This window comes from Fukomys damarensis, unplaced genomic scaffold, assembly GCF_012274545.1.
Source record: "Fukomys damarensis isolate Sample0158 unplaced genomic scaffold, DMR_v1.0_HiC HiC_scaffold_12, whole genome shotgun sequence".
Classification (NCBI taxonomy): domain Eukaryota; kingdom Metazoa; phylum Chordata; class Mammalia; order Rodentia; family Bathyergidae; genus Fukomys; species Fukomys damarensis.
The window spans coordinates 31,292,176-31,300,895 of NW_022900924.1; positions in this window are offsets into that span (position 1 = coordinate 31,292,176).

The window sequence follows — 8,720 nt, forward strand, 5'->3', positions numbered from 1 at the left end:
GCGTATATTCTAAACAGTGAAAAGTCTTACAGGAAATTCAGCCATGCTTTTCCTGCCTACAAACACTTTTTGCAGCTAAGATGGGAAAAACTCAAAACAGGAATCCCACTAAAAAAAAAAAAACATAAACAATCAAATAAATAAACATTCCTCTCTGTGTGTGCCTTTTATTACTTCTCAGTCAGAGCACCAGGAAGTTGTAATTTGTCCAAGGTTCCCTTCCTTGTTTCAGGGCTGCACACTGTTTCATCATTTTCAAAATGCTCCCTCATTTTCAAGTGATAAGCAGATAACAGCTCTTTGCACACTTGAAAACAATGAGTTTTGTTTGAGAACTTAACAGCTAGAGTGAAAGAAGTCCTATTATCAGAACATGTGGAGACACGAGCCTCTGAGTGGAACACAGCACACACTGCTGCCAACTGCCCACTTCTTTCCATCAAACTCCAAGACAGTTAAAACCCCCCACGGATTCCTCTAGAGCATTTGGAAAGAAGACCTTTCTCACATCATCCGGGTTGTACTGAGCTGCCTCCTCACGCTGCCATAGCTATGTGGTGAGGGGACTAAGAAGGTGCCAAGTCTGTTCCAGGGACTCTGTCCACTCCAGTAGATGGAGGCTTTGGAACTCGCCATCCCCAGAGTGCTTTCTTCAAATGGCCAATCCAGACACGTTTGTGCATTCCCAACAGGGGGACACGTTCCCTTGTTCTCTCACATTTATCTACCTTTGAACGCTCTGTCCCTGTACTAGGACACCACAGTGCCAGGCCTGGCGGGAAGAGTGGTCTGATGTGTTTGGCTGGGGCCGCAGCTGATGACCCGGCTAGTGCTGCTGTATCCATCAGCTGGGATGTAGGAGCTCCAGCTCACTCTGTGTGCACCACAGCTAGTAAAGGAGTGCTCTCGTCTTCATTGCAGTGGCTGCTGTTGTTCACGTTTGGTTTATAAATTTAAATTGCACAGCTTGAAAAATGAGGGCATACGTTCAAGTGAAAACACCTCTGTTCCACCCTTGTCTTCTACCAAGTAAAAATGTACGTATATTCTTTTTCAGTCTCCTTTTAAAAAAGTTTGTTTTTTTAATTTTTGGAGACAAGGGCTTGCTGTGTAGTTCAGGCTGGCCTTGAACTCACTATGTAGCTGACCTCAAACTCATGGCAATCCTCCTGCCTCAGACTCCCAAGTGCTGGGATACAGACATGCAACTTTCAGCCTCCTTTTGTCTTAGTCAGCCATCCATTGCTATAACAAAATACACAACATAGACTACTTATATAGTAAAGAAAGTTTTATTTAGCTCTAGGTTCCAGAGGCTCAAAGTTCAAGATACACTGTAAGGGTGGAGGTATTAGTTTGCCTTTCAGTGAGGGCGGTGGCAGCACCGCATGGGGGTAGCATATGCCAAAATGAGTGATCGCATCTCAAACTGGAGCAGAGAGAGACAGACCTGAGGCCCACAATCCCTTCCAAGAGTAAGCCCCAATGACCTAAGGAATTTCCACAGTCCCCACCCCTTAAGGCTCACAGCATCTTCCCAATGCCACCATCATGGGCAGTGAGCCTTTAACATATAGATCATTGAGGGACATTTGACCTCCACACAATTAATTTCCATGAAATTGTTAATATATTACTTTTAATTCTTTACATAACAAAATAGATATTATTTTATAGCCTTACCTATAGAACTCCCTTGCTCCTTTTTAAAGCTGTATAATATTCCACTATATGTACCTACTATGGTTTATTTAACCAATCTCATTGCTGACAGATTTTTTCAAGATCTTCTAATTTTTTGGTTCTACACACATACAGTCTCAGATATATGTATGCATATCTATAGGAAAGATAGAGAAGGGTTAAGAGTGGGTCCTGAGGAAAAGACAGAAGATACCCAGCTGGGCCAGGGATTTAGCTCAGTGGTGCCGCCCCCTACCTTGCAAGCATAAGATCCCGAGTTTGATCGCCAGTACCAAAAATAAAAAATAAAAAGAAGATACCCAGCTCCTCCCAAACTGATGAATTTCATGTTCCTTTAAAATTTACTCCTTTAGATTTATTATTGTTTGGGTCTAGATGTCCCCCCGCCAAAGCCTCATGCAGTCGCTGAATCTAGTGTGACTGATTCATGGCGGGGCTAGGCCCTAGGTCACTAGAATTAAGGCTGTGTGTGCTACTCACCCTGTCGTCTGAAAAAGATAAAAGGGGCAGAAAGACCCTGTTAAATTCTCTTGTTGCCTTTGCTACCTTCTGGCCTATGGAGAACATAATCCGGAGCCCCATTCATGGGTCTCAATCTTCTATGAGACCGTATGATGTACTTGAGAGAAAGAAAGAAAGAACAAACAAAAGACACAGACACAGAGACCTGAAAGAAGAAGCTGGGTCTCAGGCTGGTCTGAACTGCTCTGGACTGCAAAGATGAAAGACACCAAGGACAGCCAGTGTTCATTCATAGCAAGCATGGGAAGGAGGAGAGCGGGGTATGACTCGGGACACCTGAAGACAGTGGGTCTCACAGGCAGGACAGTAGAAGGGAGACACCAGTCTAAGAGAACAAACGAGTAATTCAGATGGAGAGATTTTAGTTGGAGTCAAGCCGACCTTGGTTGGAAGTTAACTTAGCAAGGCCCTGCTACTTCATGGACTAGAATTTCAATCTCGGCAGCAGCCATTAGCAGAGAAGAAATATTCGCCCACCTCTGCTATCTGACGTGCCCATGTGAGTCATAGAAAGCTTTGGTCAGACCCCTAATGTAATACAGCTGAATTATGGAGGGCCAAGAAGCTTGGGCCACTGATATCCTGCTAATACTGGGATGTCTGCTACACTGGCAGCTATTTCTCCTCTGCCAAGCCTCCCTGCCTTGGAGCCAGCAGATTATGGAATGAAACAGCTATGAACTGTAAGCCAAATAAACCTTTCCCCCTTTAACTTTGGGTGTCAGGTATTTTGTCTCAGCGAGGAGAGAAAAGTAACTAACACAAGATTTTTTTACTTGAAGTCCTGGCCTGAAGGTTTTAAATCATGACTGCTTATACTTCCCATCACATAAGATTTTTCTGGTAGGTGGGCACTCAGGTCTATAGACGTTAAAATTATTTATTATAATATCTAGGTTACTTATAAAGTTTTTAACGTTCATTATTTGGATCTTGGATACAGACTATTAGCACAGGAAGAATCAAGGCAAAAGAAAAGGTCTGAGTTATTATCTTTTAGTAATAAGTAAAGAGGCATTATTACTCATATGCAACAAATAGGTGATGTTTTGTGAAGATTTGCTTATTTTATAGGTTGCAAATAGCTAAAGGAACCAAGACAACTACGTATAATTCATGAATTTGGATTGGATCTTGAGCAAAAGAAGGACATGAGTAGGACAACTGACAAAATTTTAATAAGGCCTGCAGAGTACTCAGTAATGCTGCATTAATGATAATTTTCTATTTTGAAATGGCTGTGTATGTATATATGATGTTAATGTTTGAAAAAGCTATGTGAAGAATATATGAGAATTCTTTGTACTTTTTTTTGAAACTTTCTAAATAAGTATGAAAGTATTTCAAAAGGAATGTTGGAAACAAAGTTCAATTTTTGAAAAACCACACGTTTAAATAACACATTGTTTCTCCTGTGAGAAACTGAAAGGGTAAATAAAGACCAAAATGAATGACAGATAACAGGAAGTAGGAAGAAAATGTTCAAATGAGAAGGGGAGCAACAGATGGGAGAGGAGGACAGGAAGGAAGGAAAAAGGAAAAGAAAATAGAAACAAAAAAAAGAAACGAAGCTTTTGTAAGGAGGGAAAGAGGAGTTGAAGGGGACGGAGAGGCATGGGAAAAAAGAAGAATCCAAATATATCATGTACAGGTACAAATTCCCTATGATGACTGTGGTCATTATGTACAGTAGACCCTTCACTTACGAATTCAATTGGATCCCAAGGGCTGGTTGTAATTTAATTAGTTGTAAGTCAATACAGCTGATATCTGGATGTTTACCTAAGTACACTATAGATAACAAGAGGCAGATGAATCTTCCATTACCTCAATTAACCCAAGTTGTTTGGATGTCAGGCCAGTCATAACTTGAGGGTCCACTGTATATATATTAAGAAAACAATAAAAGTAATTTAAAAATAGAAGCAAATGCATCTAAATATAATCAAATAAATAGAATAACATTCAATTTAAAAAGAAACCACAGCCAGGTGTGGTGGTGCACACCTGTAAACCCAGTGCTCAAGAGGGTGAGGCAGGAGAATCACTGCAAGTTGAGGTAAGCCTGGGCTACACAGTGGGTTCAAGGCCAACCTGAACTACATAGTGAGACAGGTCTCAAACAAACAAATAAGCAAACAAACTAAACTAAAAAGAAACCACAGCTGAGCAAAATTCAGTTATTAAAATATTGGTTTGTGTAGAGAGTGAAAAACCAAGCATCTCTGGAAGAATAGGCAACCAAACTTCTTTGATTATTCATGCATAGGATTATTCAGGTGTTTTAATAAAAGCGCATTCTAAACTTTAAGCACTTGTTTTATTACCAAAAATTGAAGGTCAGAATAATTATTGTATGTAAAAGTACTTTAATATTTCTGGTCTGTTACCAGGGTTATTTCTGTTACCAGGGTAACAACACAAATAGACTTCTGCTGCAGACTGTTTCATTATGACAACTGAAGGCTAAATATACGGTCTTTCAGATTATCAATTCCTGGTGTAAAATGAATAGAAGAGAAAATTTTTCACTTGACAGATGAAAGAAAGCAAGCACCCCCATCCCTTTTCTTCATACAACTTAGGAAAGGTACCTAGTACTTTTTTGTTGTTTTCTCTTGAAATACACCACTTCAAATGCAATGAGTTCATTTACCAGGGAAGGGGGGAAAATCTTGAACAACTTAGAAGCAATATGTGGAATAAAAACACAAACAAACAGAGAACAATTGGAGGGAAAGGAGGCAGAAATCTCACATCATGTGCATTATAAAATGTCATATCTTAGTATCTTCCTATGAAGATCCTCAAGGGAAAATAATAACTATAATTTTGATAGTACTTAATTTGAGACTCATAATTACTACCTGCAACAGCTTCCGTTGAATTAATTTAAAAATTTAAAATATTCAATCTATACACTTCCTGGCCTGTTGCTCTATTTATTTCAGAGGCATCAGATGAAATGAACATCAGGACTTGGGTACAAGTCATCAGAAAATTATCTGAGACCAACAGAAGAGGACACAGTGTTAGGTGATGAGGACGTAGCTTAGCTGTGCCACACCAGCCTGGCAAGCGAAACATCCCCAGTCCCCAGTACTGGGGGCGAAGGGGACACAGTGTTAAGATTCCTCCCTGTCTCCGTGGGAAGACCACATCCGGAAGTCCCCAGTTGCTTGTGTTTGCTTTTGCCATTATGACTTCAGTTCCATGAATTATGTGTCAACTAAGCCTCTGTTACCCTTGTTACCTGTCTGCTCTCTTCCCATAAGTGCTGGGTTTGCACAGAAAACAAGTTCTAGGTATAGCAGTAACCTACTATATGAGATTCAGCTGTCTTTCCTTATGTAGCAGGTTTTAATTTTGCAGATTTAGTTTTGTTAAATCCCGTGCTTTCTCTCAAATTGCTGGGTTGGACGTAGGTTTGGAGGGTGGATCTTTATTTGTCTCTGTTCTCAGGTAAATCTACGGGTATAGGGAATCGGGCAAAATGGTTACAAGAATCTCTCTTCTTGCACAAAGAATTGCTACCTTAACCAAACCTATAGGACTTTGTTTCTAAATGTTTTCCAAACGACTACATAAATAGAGCCTATGAGCTGTAATAAAGGCATCCCAATAGAACTTTGTTCTGTAGCACTCTCTCACTAAGGTCCCTACCATCTTCATCATTTATTTGGTTTTTTGTTTGTTTGTTTTTTGTAGTGGGGCTGTAACTCAGGATCCTTAGGCCAGATAGTACTCACCCTCAGGGGGCCATCTTAATCCTAGCATCATCACATGGATCAATCCCAGCATCTCACACCCTAGATCCAGCAACTTCTGAAAACCCCATCTATGACTGCATGAGGCTTTGGCGGGGACATCTAAACACAAACCATAACAATGTCCAAATGAATCCATTACAGAGAGTTCAATATCTCTACTCTATAAAGCAGAGGCAACCCTGAATTCCAGAGGCAACTCTGGGGAAAAACGACAGAGCTCAGAGACAAAGAGAAGGGATTCAGAAAGGGGGCAAATGTTCTGAAGAGAAGGGAAGAATCAGCAGCCAGGGAAAGTGAGAACAAGCATGAGGAGGACACAGAGATGACCATGGACCCCTGGCCAGCAGTTCCTACTGTGGACACTCCAGTGCCGGAAAGAGGAGTGGAAGAGCAGAATGCAGCCAAGGAAACTGAGAAGAAAGGATCACAGAGCTAGGAATAAAAGCAGAAGGCTGCAAGCTATCTTGAAGGGAGGAAAGAGATACCTCAGGTTCCTGAATTTAAATGCCATCTATGCACCAGTGATGGTAGAGAGGAAGAAACTTTCCCTTGCCTCTTAGATTCTGTAACAGGGGCCTATGAATTAAACTGACAAAATAAAGAATAAGAGAAGAAAAACATACAAATTTTATTTAATGTTAATTTTATTTAACGTTATTTACCATTCATGGAAGCTTTACAGCAAAAATAAAAAAGTAAACCCTTACCACCACCACTGGGCTCAATTCCCAGCACTAAGGGAAAAAAGTAAAAAACCTAAGCAGTATTTACATTTGAAGGTTTATATATCATCTTAACAAAGACTGATAACTTGCAGAGAAATGACTTCATAAAAGAGAAGGGGTTTGGGCTTCCAAGGGCAGGTAAATTGTGGGTAGGTGGATCTATGGGAGTAGAGAGGGTTATTTAGTAAGATTTGTGTATCAAACTCATCTCAGTGCTGTCTACAGCACTGGTGACAAAGGTTGTTTCCCTGTACCAGGAAGAGTATATATCTACAGGGCAAATGTATACCCTGGTTTTTTTTTATTTTTTATTTTTATTTTTTGGTACTGGGGATCAAATTCAGGACCTTGCACTTGTAAGGCAGGTAGCAGAGCCACTGAGCTAAATTCCCAGTCCTACCCTGTTTTTTAAATGGCAGACAAGGAGGAAGGCAGAAAGCTCTTCTGGTGTCTACTTTTCTTCATTGCCTTCAGATCAAAATACTCCTTAGGGCAAAACAGCATATTTTGGGTGGCATGTTCTGATTCTCCTCAATTCCCAAATTTCTATTTCCATCCTGGATCTCTTTCTGAACTCCACTGTTCATATAGCAAACTGTATATTCTACATCTCTACTTAGGTGTTCTTTAGGCTTTTAAACATTTACAAACCAAAAACCAAATATCAGACCTTTTCCAGTCTTAATCTTTCCCATTTTAGTAAGCTGCGATTCTGTTCTTCTAGTGAAGTCAAAAGTCTTAGAGTCATCCTTGATTCCTCTCTCCCTCATATTCAGAACCCCACTGATTCTATCTTCAGAATATAACCAGAGTCGCAGCACCACCTAACACTTCCACTGCCACAACCCAAGTAAGTCTAAGGCACCACTGTCTCTCACTTGTTTGCTACAACAGCCTAATAACTGAACCTCCTGCCTTCTATCCCTGCACCTCTTTCCATAGTCCATTCTCAGCCCATCACTCAGAATCCTTTTAAAAGAAAAGCCATAGCATGTAGTAAAGAATAGTTTATGTAGTTAGCTTATGATTGAGGCAGCTCGCTAGGGGAAGGGCCTGAGTTAAAGTCTGGTAATCAGCCATATTGATGGGAATTGAAATAAGAAGAGACAGTGATCTAGGCCTTTGGACTAAGAATGAACTTCCTCAGGCAACATGGAATCCAGCCCCCTCCCTACTAAAGGAGGTCCAGCAATTTGCAGCTAACCTAAGAGAGAGTTTTGAGGAATTCAAAATACAATGAACTTCCTTGGGCAACAGGGAATACAGCCCACTCCCTACTATACTCCTGAGTGCTGAGGAATTTAAAATGCAAAATACTGTAGCCAGTTCCTAAAATCCTAGTTTCCTTTAAATCCTACATGCTGAAGAACTGCGTTAGAGAGCCTGAGTTCCAACTGGTCATTTTAAATCCACAGAGCCACCTGTGATATGTGGTCAGTAAACAATTGAGCAATTTTTGTGCTCTGCTTATCTACAATTACTCTGGCTGGAGGAGCCACGTGGCCACCCACTCAGGATACCTTGGAAATCCAAGAGCTATACTTATTATTTCCAATAAAAACTGATTTGCAGTTTTATTCCTCAATGTTGTGAGACCATGAGCCCAGGACATATGATAATAATGTCACTTCTCTGGCCCTAGTCAGTTTAGCGCACTGCCTGATAGCATCCATTTTACTCAGAGTGAAAACCCAGGTCCTTACAACAGCCCACAAAACCCTATGGAGCCTGGCTCTGTTTCCTTTCTGAATTTAACCCCTAGTTCCGTCCCTCTTTTGGATCTACTTCAAATGTGACTTCACTGTTCCTCAAATGTACCCAACTCTCCCACCTCTGGACTTTTGTAAGTGCTGTTCAATCCACCTGAAGTACAGGACCCTCAAATCCCCCACTGAGCTTACTTCTCTTCCTTCATAGCTTTTTTGCCAAAAGTAATCCCTTCAAAGAGAACTGCTCTGATTTTTTTTTTTTTTTTTTTTTTTTTTTTTTTTTTTTTTTT